The sequence below is a fragment of the Equus quagga genome, chromosome 8, assembly GCF_021613505.1.
Source record: "Equus quagga isolate Etosha38 chromosome 8, UCLA_HA_Equagga_1.0, whole genome shotgun sequence".
NCBI classification, from domain to species: Eukaryota; Metazoa; Chordata; class Mammalia; order Perissodactyla; family Equidae; genus Equus; species Equus quagga.
In genome coordinates this window covers 22,692,733-22,705,566 of record NC_060274.1, presented here as the reverse complement: position 1 = coordinate 22,705,566, position 12,834 = coordinate 22,692,733, and the positions used below count along the sequence as shown (strand labels likewise).

The 12,834-nt window shown below is 42.3% G+C and overlaps 1 protein-coding gene across 5 annotated transcripts in view; it reads right to left on the bottom strand.

Moving 5' to 3' along the window:
• Positions 1–12,834, bottom strand: part of HIVEP2 (HIVEP zinc finger 2) — a 183,016-nt gene that overhangs the window by 151,524 nt on the left and 18,658 nt on the right. For all 5 annotated transcript variants that reach the window (XM_046669002.1, XM_046669005.1, XM_046669004.1 and 2 more), the window contains exon 2: positions 4,908–5,048. The gene's annotated coding sequence lies outside the window, so the exon portion shown is untranslated. The remainder of the gene's footprint in view (positions 1–4,907; positions 5,049–12,834) is intronic.

Genomic DNA, 12,834 nt, shown 5'->3' with positions numbered 1-12,834 from the left:
CACCTTCACCCCCATCTCTTTCACCATTATGGTCTTTCTTCATCGTTAACATTTTAGATTGATAAAAAGTGGCCAACCAAAAGACCAGCCCTGCAAAGTTCTTGATCAGTCAAATCACCAGCAGCACGTTGCACCTCTGCACACAGCTCTCCCGCCACCATCCTCCCAAATTTGGTCAGACTAGAGCCCTGAAACATTATCAGGCTCTCAGATATGAAAAAAGGCACTGGGGATGTGCTCGGATTTTGCAGTCCCGGAACAGGCAATGAAGAATGATGACTAAGCTCCTGGGCTCTGGCGCCAGCCCCATGGCTTAGAATCTGGGCTTCACCGCATATCCCTGTGTCACCCTGGGCAAGCTATTTACTTTCTCCGTGCCTCTGTTTCCTCATCAGTCAACTCCAGTTACCACAGACCATCAAACTGAAGTTGTCCACCAATTTTAACACATACGCATTTTTTTTATATTTCAATATTTGTGAAATCAGACTGTCTTATTATCAATGGCATCTTTCAACTAATTGGAAGCTTTATCATTCTTCTTAGAGGTACGTCAAATGTCATCTTACAACTGATGGCACCTTGGAGTGTATGAAATATGGTAGGACCTACTTCATAGGGTTTTGGTAAAGATTAAGTTCATTAATGTACCTTAAGTATTTACCATGGCACTTTGTCCCTGAGAAGGATGCTCAATTATTATTAGTTACCACTATTAAACTTACAACTGAAAATGGACGCAGTCACAAGACAGAATCCTCCCATGATTACCCATAAACGGTGTGCTAAAACGATGGTTAATGCAGAGGTGTTGGGGGGTTGGTTAAACGTCCAATCAGAATCTGATGTAACCCCAGGCCCTGGCCCCGTGTCTGGCACACAGTAAGTTCTCAATAAATAACTGTTGACTAAAGCAATTGACTGTACGACCCAGTCCTGTTCACGCCAAAGGGCTCCCCGTAACACACAAACATCTAATATCCCTTACATGAAGGGAAACCAGTAGGTACAAGGCTCTTCAAGGCTAAATTATGTATAACAGATTCCTACTTTTCAAAGGCCAGAAACAGTTTTCCAGATCAAGACTTTGTGCAGGTCTTCTCCTCTTGTAATGCCCCCTCTACCTCAACTGTCCACAAATTTAAATGCTGAACCCCACCTGTCAAGGCTCCATTCAAATCTCATTTCCTCTAAGAAAAATTTGTCCCATCTTAGCCTCCGTCATTTGGTCTTCTTCCTACTCCTACCCATCACATTCACCTCAGTGACCATTCACACTTTATTTGGACCTTTGTTGGACAGAATAATACTACCTTGTATTAAAACACTGTGTAAGAACGGGAACTGTCTCTTGATTGTCACTGCCTCCCCTGGGCACAGAGGCAAACCACTTGTATCCTTTTGTTAGGCATTGAATTGTGTGTCGGCCCCCCCCACCGCCCCGCCCCAGTAAAAAAGAGAGACAATGACGTCCTAACCCCAGTATCTCAGAATGTAACCTTATTCGGAAATTGAGTTGTTGTAGATATAATTAGTTAACACACAGTTACACCGGAGTAGAGTGGGACCCTAACCCAATATGACTAGTCTTCTTACAAGAAGATGCCACGTGAAGACAAAGAGACACAGGGAGGACGCCACATGAAGATAGAGGCCAATACTGGAGAGATGCATCCATAAGTCAAGGATTATAGGCCATCACCAAAAGCTGGGAGAGAAGCATGGAACAGATCCTTTTTCAAAGCCCTCAGAAGGAACGAAATCTGCTAACACTTTGATTTCAGACTTCTAACATCCAGAACTGTGAGAAAATTAATTTCTGCTGTTTTCAGCCACGTAGTTTGTGGCACTTTGTCCGAGTAGCCTGGAAAACTAACATCTCTCCTCATTTAGATGCTGTGACAGTGGACTCTATTGTTGTCCTTCTCAAGTCAGCCTTTCGTACGTAATCTTCTTGGTGGGCTTAGGCCCTTGTTCCAGGCCTTTAAAAGCTGGAGTGTCATCAGGGTGAGCCCCACACCATCTCTTCTTCTCATACCATATACTCTCCTTTACACTCTCTCATCTACCCCAATTCAATTACCATCTGTATGCTGATAGCTCCCAAATTCCTATCTCCAGTCTGTCCTCTCCTCTAGACCTACATGGCCAACCGACTACTTGACATCTCCACTTAGATAACTCAAAGCTACTTTAAACTCAACAAGTCCAAAAACGAAAGTCACCACTCCCTGAAACCAGGCTCTTTTCCAGCGAATCTCATCCCAATGAACGGCACCCCTGCTCATTCAGGGGCTCAGGCCACACACAAGAGGAACTCTTGGCTATTTCTTCTCCTTCACTCTCTGTATCCAATCCACCGTCAAGTCCTATCTATTTCTCCTCCTAGGAATCTCTCAAATTTCCCCACTTTTCTCCATTCTCCATCTCCACTACTCCACTGTAATCCAGTGTAGTAATCCACTTCCTGGATTACTGTAATAGCCTCCTGACTAATTCTAGATCCACTCTTGGCATCCTCCAATTTGTGACTCAGCAGACTGAGTAACATTCAAATGTAAACCTGACCCTTTCATCCCCTTGCTTAAACAACTTCTATGGCTTCCCATTTCATTCATTTTAGGACAAAGATCAAAATCCTCACCTGGGTTTATGAGACTCCGCATGGAATGGCCCTGCCACTCTCCCAGCTCCACCTCCCTTGCTCTTGGTGCTCCAGCCACAGCAGCACTCCTCTCTCTCTGATCGGAACCATGATCCCACCCATCACAGAGCCCGTGTGCGAGCTGCTCCAGCTGGTGTGCAGAACTCACCATCCCTCTTCACTTAGTGATGTCTACTCATCAGTCACTCTGGGCTCAAGACGCCCCTTCCTCAGAAATTCTTTCCTTGACTTCACCAAAAAGATGAAGCTCCCCTCTTCTCCTCCCTCCTAGCACCTTACTCATCTCCACTGTAGCACTCAAGCATAATTTGTAATTATTCATCTGTATGATTCCTGGATTAATATAGAGCAATGTCCCCACAAGGGCTGAAGCCACGCCTATGTTGTTTCTGCTGTATCGCCAGCTCTAAGAAGAGTGCCTGGCACATATGGACGCTCAATAAATATTTGTTAAATAATTTATGGACAGTAAGCAAACATTATCATGTGTTGAAGGAAGCTATTGTGTTTTCATTGTCTATCATACTATTATCGAAATTCTTTCTTTAGACAGCTATGTATGGTATATTTTAACTTCCAAAAGGCTTCTACTCTAGCAGAGTGGACATACAATAAATGTTATTGGCCACAGTTTAGGTTAACGATATTTTAAATACATTTTCTCTAATATGGTATTGTCAACAGTTATGCTGCCATAAACAATTATTAACTTACATCACTGAAAATTTCAAATCTAATTAGCTGCTAACTTCTTTCCTACTCTTATTCTAATAGTCCACATATGAGTAAGTGAAAGTTAAGTAACAGTTTCGTATGTGATGTACTGTTGGTTTTATCATCATTTCTTCCTTCTCCAGGATTATCAATCTACTGGACATGAAAAATAAAGTATGCCAGTAATAGAAAAATAAAGTACTGATATTACATCACCAAAATGAAAGAGTCACTTAGTCACCCCAGCCCTATCACAAAATTTTCCTCAAAATTTTCAGAGTGCCCTTCTTGGCTGGTGCTGAGAAGGGGACAGGAGAAGGCACATGCAGACTTCCACCTAAAACTTACACACACACGGCAGATGGTGACGCCAATGAGCACACGTGAACTCCACACTAACAAATGTTATTCTCACCAACAGTGATGGTAAAAGACAATATAACATCTTTTCTAAATGACAGGAAGATGTTAGTATTTCTGAATTTATTTTATTAAATAAGAATCTTATAAACAACTTCTAATGCTATGTGTACCCAATAGCTGCCACAAACCTTAGACGTGATTTACAAAGGAACCCAAAGTAGACAAGAACACTAAGCAATAACCCCAAAATAATCATATCCATACATCAGATAAACAAATTCTATTTCTCAAGTAGCTTTTTTTCACACACACTCTCAAAACCATAATATGTTTCTATAAGTTCAACAAGAGCAGTGTTAGTAACGACATGAAACGATGACGGTCTCTCTACTGTCCCCGCTCAGTACCTTCTTCCTTCTTCCCCTCTTCTTTACCTTCCTACCTATTTTTGTATTAAACAAACTCAGTGTTAAAACGACAACAGTGCCCAGCGAGTGTTCACGGATGCAATGCCGCTTCCTTTGAGCGGCATCCTCCTGAGCCCCACACCCTCCTGGGTCCTCTCATCTTTGGATTCCGTTTTGAATTTAGCTGCTACTAAGAAAAACCTACTCAAGCATTTACAGAGGCGATGCCTCTCAACTGCAGCATTGGGGCGTTCTGCATTGGCTTTCAACTCTGCAGGCCTGCGGCTGTTCCAGAATTGTCTCCCCAAGATTCATGCCCATGAGGTCATGCCCAGCTGACCTCTTTGGAACGTGACACCCCGAAGCACAGCTGTAAAAATACAGCACTCTACAATGACTTCTTATTCACCAATAAACATCCTGTTCTTTCAATTTTAGAGAACTAACACGTTCATATAATTATATAAATACAGGGAGCCTTAACTTATATACACGTATTTTCCCAGGACCAAGTAATGTAAAAACAAACTCTGACACATAGAGATTCAATAATTTAGAAAACAGTGATGGCACAAAAACAATTTAACTGAGAGAGCGTGAAGTCTCAGATTAAATCACTCCCACCATGACTTTTTAAAAAAATAGAAACATCTACAGTTAACACATTCCTGTGTTCTTCATCATAAATAATTCCCTATTTACACTAGTTTACTTTTAAGTCACACATAGTTTTAGATGGTTTTAATTTTAAAACATACCCTTCCGCTTTGACGTAAACGTTTTTGCTGACTGCCAGCCACCCATCAGGCCCATAGCTCCACCTGACGTAACGACATGCTCATCCACTCACACCGGCTTTCTTAATTCCAGTGTACTTCCAGCGTGGTTGTATTTTAGGTCTACAAAAACACAAGCAAAGAGAACTCTCAAGAATGATAAGGACCTCCGAAGTAAGTTACCTCAACAAGATCTCAATAAAGTAAATGAAAGGAAAATGAGAACCAATAGTGTTAAATGCCCCTTGTATGAACTATATAAGATGCCCTCTACTCTCTTTCAGAGAATAGTGGTTTTCTTCACCAGTTTCAGGGCTTTTTATTATAAAATTGGATTCATAATTGTGCTTTAAAAATTAAAAGGTGAACCCTGCTTGATTCTCATTGGTGAGATCAAGAATCTGCTTGACCAGCCGCAGCTCAAATCAGGAAGCATCTACATTATCTTCTAAGTACATCTAGGTCCACAGCAATCTTCTTCTCACACACGGGCCTTTCTTTCAGAATCACATTGCTCTGAATGAAACATAGGTCATAATGCAGTTTATACTATGGCTAAGCTTATCACTATTCTATTAAGACCCACTTTTATAAATATGCTTTGATTTGCCTTCTATAAACAAACTCCATGCTCAAACCCACTAAGCTTTCGGAAATAAAATGCAATATACGTTATCTTGCAAGAACAGTGTAGCATTTTAAAATATTTGTAATTATATTTAGTTTAAAAAAGATACCCTGACATGTCTTTCACTCTGTTCCTTTCATATTTAGTGTGACTATTCTCAAGTAATATTAATAAATTGTAAATAAATACACGCCAGCTCCATATGGGTCACTAATGTTAAATGGCAAAGAACCTTCATCCTCAATGAAGGCAGAAACGTCTCAAAGAATCACCTATTCACAAGATGGAACCATAGAAGTTAAACAACATTCTACATATTCTTTATCCTGAGCAGAAAGAGAGAGCTTTCCAAGGACATTGTTATGTCCTTAGATATAAATAAACTTTTTAAAAGTATTTCTATAGTAGGAAAGTTAGCTACATCGTACAACGTTATTCTGCTGATTGTAAACATACAGGAGTGCAATCTTCACAGAAGCCCAGCAAACATTTCTTTTCACATTCATCTCCAAAGGTAAGAATTATTGTCCTCTTTTGCATAACTGCTACATAAGTTCACAGAGTTACAGCTAACAAGAAAGTCAAACACAAGAATAATGTCCCCTATGTGGTACCCTGCTACTTATTTGTCCCTTAGTTATCTTGGTATCTTCTAAGTCCTGGCTTCCAAAGGTCACGGCACTCAGAGCTGGCCGTGGTCCAAGGGTTCAGAGCTTGTCCAGCGCTGTTCCAGTGGTGTTCCACTCTCGCACCATCCAGATAACATTTGTGTTTTAGATTACCGTCCCCAACATACTAAATTCCATGACCCACACCAGAAGGAGAGTTCAGCCGGCTATTCCCCAACTATCAAGAAACAAGTTCCCAAATACATATTAAACTTCAAGAATTTGGAAGCTGGATTATTCTTTGAAGTAAGAGAATAAACTTCCCTTAGAAAAATAAAAGGAATCTACCACCAATAAGGAGAAACATTTTTTAAAACTCAGAATAATAATCTGGATAAAGAAGTGATTCATCCATCCTCTTTCCCCAATTCATTCATTCATTCATTCCCCCATTTATCCAGCCCATGTACAGTGGGCCACAGCAGGAAGGCAGGTGCGAGCGGGATGAAGAGGCTGGGTTTCACTTCAGACCGCCTTCTAAGCTCAAGCTCCGAACACACTCACTCTGCGGCCTCGCACAAGACACTGAGCCTCTCCAGTGTTTTCATATAGAAAATGAGGAGGCTGAGAGCCCTGCCTCCTAAGAAGATAAAGATTTAAAGAGATGAGATCATAAGATATGAGGATTAAATTAATTAACACATGTAAACTACTTAGAAAAGTGCCTGGCACTCCATAATTTTTTTTTAATTATCACTGTGAACTAAACTCTTGATCAGATTCTGAAGTCATAGTGATAAATAAGCCTCTATTGCCCTCTCCCTCATGAAGATTATAATCTGCCGGGCCGTGAAATCATGTGAAACGGGTGGTTTATTCTCATCTGAAAGCAGGAGAGAGAAAAGATTGTAAGCCTTCTCTGGATAATCTGAGGACTCAATCGCCTTTTAGTCATAACTCCTAAGTTTAATTTAAATGTCTCCTCGACACTTAGCAGGAGTCTGAGCTTAAAGAGTCATTCGCACTAAAAAGCAAGTGAGCAAGAAAAGCAACAGCCACTCCTCTGCTAGTGAGAGAGCCACGTTTTCAACTCTTCTCTGCTTTAACTCTCCGCAGCCCACGGCAATGCCCTCACGCCATCTCTGGGGAAGCTCCTGACTCTCCTGGCTTCTTAGATAAGACTTTCCTGGTGGCCATCCGACCTCGCTGGCCCACACCCTCCTGGTCTGGCTCAGCTGACATCTCTACCCTCTTGCTCAGGATCTCCCAGTTGTCCTTTAAGCTTCGACCATGCTAAACTACTCAGAATTCCCCAAATCCCCATGCATTCTCAAACCCTCACCACGCTGTTCTGGATGCCTAGTGACCCTTGGAGGGGCAGCTGTGGGAATGTTCCCTTTCACCCCACCCCGAAGGATGGCTCAGGGCTCCTTCCAGGCCAACCTTCTACTGCCTTCTGCTTCCACACTTACTCCACAATATTCTAAGCCTTGGATTGCAAATCACTTCCCCCACGAGACCATGATGTCTTTGAGGGTATCGACGTAAGCTTTCAATTATTACTTGAGGATATATAAGTCACGTAAATAAATAAGTAAATAAGCACACTTTTTAAGACTGCCTCCTTACCTAGCATGTACTAAGTCCTCACTATAGACCAAGTACTTTACATGCACGAATTCATTTAATCCTCGCAACAATCTTTGAGGTCTGTTTTAGGAATCATCCCCGTTGTACAGATGAGGAAAACTGAGGCTAAGAGAAATGCTGGAACTCACCCAACGTCACACAACCAGAAAGTGGCGAGGCAGAAAGCCGGGCAGCCCAGCTCTGAAACCCACACTCCGGGTCATGCTCTACACAAACTGCTCCTTTTCCAGCCATAAATGTGTTTAAGCAACAGAACTGGCCCACAAGAAGAATTACGAAATTTACATCCCAGGAGAGCCTTAAATATATATCTTTTTTAAAAGACTGACTTGTCTCTGAAGGCAAAGGAAAGACCAGATGGCCACAGCAAGTTCCTTCCACTACTATGTGTATGCTCTCTCCTATTATTTTATGTACTCATTCACATTCTCCAGAAAACAAAGAAACACATAATAATATAAATCCTGCCCAGTATCTAACACACTGAGTATTATCAATAAATCCATAATTAGTGAATAATTACATCACTGATAATAGGGAGAAATATTTAACAGTCAAATATTTAAAAGCTAATGGTTAAATAAACATGAACTGAAATATAACTGAGAATAGAAAGAGAAGAATAATATAGAGAGATGATGTTACTTCTTACATTTCCCATTATGGTAGCTTCAATCTCACATTCTATCAGCATTTTTACTTAGCCCAACCCAACCAAGAGGTGATGCTGAACACTCTGGAGAGACTTTTTTTTTTTAAGGCCATTCATATTCACCTCAAAATAATATTCTAGTTGAAATACTCTATTGGATGGAACCCAGTCTGTTTTCCACTTTTTTTGCACCTCAGAAAGACAGGGAAACTAAGGTTCACAATCAAACCAATGTTTTCACAAGTAAAATCTAAGCTTCTAAATTCCATAGTCGTCACTCCTTTTGTCACAAATATTTATTGAGCATCAAGATCAGCTAGATAATTGGCAGAGCCCAGTGCAAAAAAGAAAAATGCAGGGTCCCTTGTTCAAAAATTAAGAATTTCAAGACAGCAGAGCATTGAACCAAGCCCAGAGGCCCTTCTGAGCTCAGGGCCTCATGGGACTGCCCAGGTCACACACCCACCCCTGAGGCTGGCCCTCTTGAGCCCTGGATTCTATGCCAGGCACAGTCCTGGGCCTTGGAAGTACAGCAGTGGCCTTTTAATCCACAATCCCCACTTCCAGAAAGGCTCAAATGCGGCACCAGAGATCCTGTTAAGTAATGAATGATCAAATATAAATTATGTTTAAGAGCTCAAAGAATCTTTGGATCTCAAACTGCTATGTCGAGCCTTAAGGTTAAGTGCTAGTAAAAATGACTCCGATTCAAGTGGACTGCTCTTAGACTTCAATAAACGTTTTCTTTTGTAAACCAATAGGGCAGTAAGCTTTTTTTTTTTTTTTTGAGGAAGACTAGCCCTGTGCTAACTACTGCCAGTCCTCCTGTTTTTTGCTGAGGAAGCCTGGCCCTGAGCTAACATTGTGCCCATCTTCCTCTACTTTATATGTGGGACACCTACCACAGCATGGCATGCCATGCAGTGCCATGTCCGCACCCGGGATCCGAACCAGCGAACCCCGGGCCGCCGAGAAGTGGAACATGCGAACTTAGCCGCTGCGCCACCAGGCCAGCCCCAGTAAGCTTTTTTTGAAATGACTCTGCTTAGACGAAAAAGGAAGGTTTCAAACGATTAGACAGTAAAGTACCCCAGGTGGCAATACTGATACATATCACGCTTCTTTCAATATTTTTCAACTTTCTAAATGCCTATTGTGCACCTACTATATGTTTACACTTCATTGAAAAATCAAAAATGGTTCATATTTGCTGAATTCAAATCACTGAACGAAAAGAGGATTCTGAAGTTATGGCCCAGGAACACGAAATTGCATGTGAAATATGAGAGAGGGCAGTAGCATCTTAATGTCTTCATTTGGCACCTGGGCATTGGCGCCAAATGAAGTGGGTGCCACCACTGCTTCAGGTGGGACACTGTTCTAGCCACTGGGGACTGAGTGAAGACACAAGAAACTCTGCCCTGGCTTGTGCAGTTCACTAGGAAAGGCGGACAGTAGATGATCAATTCTTTTAAAAGTACTTGTTAAGATATTTCAAATTCTGATTCCAAGACATAATGGAGGACTGCATTTATTCTAGGATTTTCCTCCAAGAAGCACAAACTTCTTAGCAAGAAGTCAAAGATATTCCTCTAGCCACTCTAATCAAAACTGTAGTTTTGCTTACTACAGAGGCACAAAATTCTTCTGCAGAATAAAAAGTAGAATACACCCCCCCAAGTAGATATATTCGGAACTCATGGATGAATCAAATTACACGTTTGGGCCACAATTACAGATGAGGTATTGGGTCTGGATGACTGCTATAAAAATTCCGATTCTAGGTACGATCCCCAAGAACTCCTCACACAGTGGTTTCCATAAAACAGCACACTAATCTCCTGGTTGTTATGAGATTTAATTAATGTGTCCAAGGGTCCTACTTAGCACCTACAACGAGATGCTGCATAAAAACCGAGGATTATTGTTAATACAGATCTGGAGTAATTGATCCTTATATTAATTCTCCTAAATAAATACTTTCATAATACCGGTGCTGTAAATGGCCAAGCTGGGTTTAAAAGCAGTTCAAGCTTACTTATTACAGAGCAAATAAACATAGCGCAGTCGAAGGGGACCCAACTATAATGCCACCACAAAGGATGAAACTAACATCCACACTAACAGTTTTCCTTGTTGTATCAGATACACCTTCTGTATAACTTTACTATCAGGGGAGAGAAAGGAAAAGAGACATATAAAAAACTGATCTCGTATCAGCACAGTGCTTTCCAGTTGTACCAAACACCCTCACTCACAACACCCCATTTGCCCCTTGCACCCATTGCACGATGCAGAGGGCACAGGATGGAGTCTGCCGCCTTTGGCACAGTACCAAGGAGCCACAGCTCCCCGCTCTTCTTAGCCTCTAATTTTATTTCCTTTAGTGGGCCAGAGAGGAGATCTGTACAAATATTTTTGGGCATTTCATAACCAACTAAGAGTGCTATGAAAACAACTTGAGTGAGGCTTGGATGATTAAAAGAGAAGATCTTTGTTCTATTCCGTCAAAGGAAAAAGCTACCTAAAACTGATATAATTTTAAAATCTATAGCTCTTATTCCAAATGTACTCATATAATCTTTAATTTCCTTTTTGCATAAATCAGGTGAAAGTGTCCCAAGGGAAAGGACATTGTCTTATATATACATCTAATGATCCTGTGGGGACTTTTTTTAAGGAAAAACATTTAGGCAACGATTATAAAAGCACAGACAGCGATTAGCTTCATGACTCAGTTTAACATAAATATGTAAACAGTGTACATTCCAATTTAGAATGATTTTCTAAGTTTACTGTGAACAGCTAAATAATATGTTCATCTATTAAATCCTTTCTTTGTCAAGTCTTTGATATAAGAAACCTTAGCAGACCTCCTGGTGAACTCTGGCATTTTGGCTGTGGGGCCAAAAGAACAATCTACCATTACAAAGCCTATTCATGAGTCAACCAGAGAAGCCAGCCCAGCGAGGACTGCCAGCTGATCCTGCCCTCCTTTATCACACTAGCAAGTACATAAAACACAAGATCCGTGTTGCTACGTATAGATGATCCATGCTAACCATCATTCTAAAACGTACCTTGAAAGATTAATGTACATTAAAACCCCTTTTATTAAAAAGCCTGGATTTATTTGCTCGCCCTCAATTTCTTACGCCTACCTACAGCAAAAAAATAAAAATGTAGAAAAAGAGTAAAAAGCCATCTATAATTTGCGGATAGCAAACCCAGGGCCAGAGTACTGTTCTCAAACTGACAAGATCACTAATGCTTTTTAAACAAGATTCACTACCTAAGTAACAACGATCAAAATCATGAATACGAAGAGAATTTTCTTGCAAGGCGTCTGTCTCGAAGCGTAGACCGGCATGATGTTCGAGCTCTGCTCTAAACCTTCATATCTTTGTTTCCACAACAAAGTAAAAAGGTGACAGTTGGAAGGAGGGTAAACAGAGGCTTCCTGTCAGGGCTTTGTGAAAAGAAAGCCTGTGCATCCTCGCCAGGCGATGAAAAAGCCTGCCGGCCCTCCGGAGTCAGCATTATTCAGCACTACTCGCCGGGCTCCGGGCCCACCTGCGCGCGCCGCGCTCCCAGGGCCGCCGCGCCCCGCTCTGCGGCACCGCGGGGCCCGCAGCCTCGGCCCCGGGGCCCTCCCCGCCCCGCCCCCCGCGAGGGCCGGGCGCCCACTTTCTCCGGGCAGGAAGGGGGAGGCCCGGAGCATTTCCTGTTGTGCAGCGGCAACGAGCGGAGACGTCAGCGCACGCACCCGCCCCGGGGCCAGCCCACCCGGCCGAGGGCAGCCCGTGCGCGGGGGCCGGGGGTCCCGGGTCCGGGTCCTGCGGGGCGGACCCCCTGCGCCGGGGCCGCTCTCCTCCGGTCCCCGCGCAGCCCCCGCGCCCGCGCCGCGCCCCGTCCCCGCGCGGGTCCCAGACCCAGGGGAGAGGCGTGGGTTTCCACGTGCTCGGAGGAAGCACTTTCCTTGCGCAAGTTTCCTAGCTTAATTTTTAACGTAATTTCCCCCAAAATGACTCTTTTTTTCCCCCCGGGATTATTTTTAAATAACCAAAAGTGAAAATTATCTCAATGTTGTTGCAATTACGTTTTCTTCTTGTTTTCTGTCTCCTAATGGTGGATTCCTTAAGTAACGGTCAGATGGGAGGAAAAACAACACGTCTGTACTGCATAGCTCCAGTGAGGTCACAGAAGGCAAGGAGACACCCCAGAGACGTTCCTAAAAGCATATTCTATAGGTTTGCAATATTAAAATACTCATTACACAACATAGAAAGTCCTTTTATTTATTAGGCCCTTAATTTATCCTATCAAATGTTTAATATAAAAAAATCAGTCTCTTATGAATCTTTCAGTCTT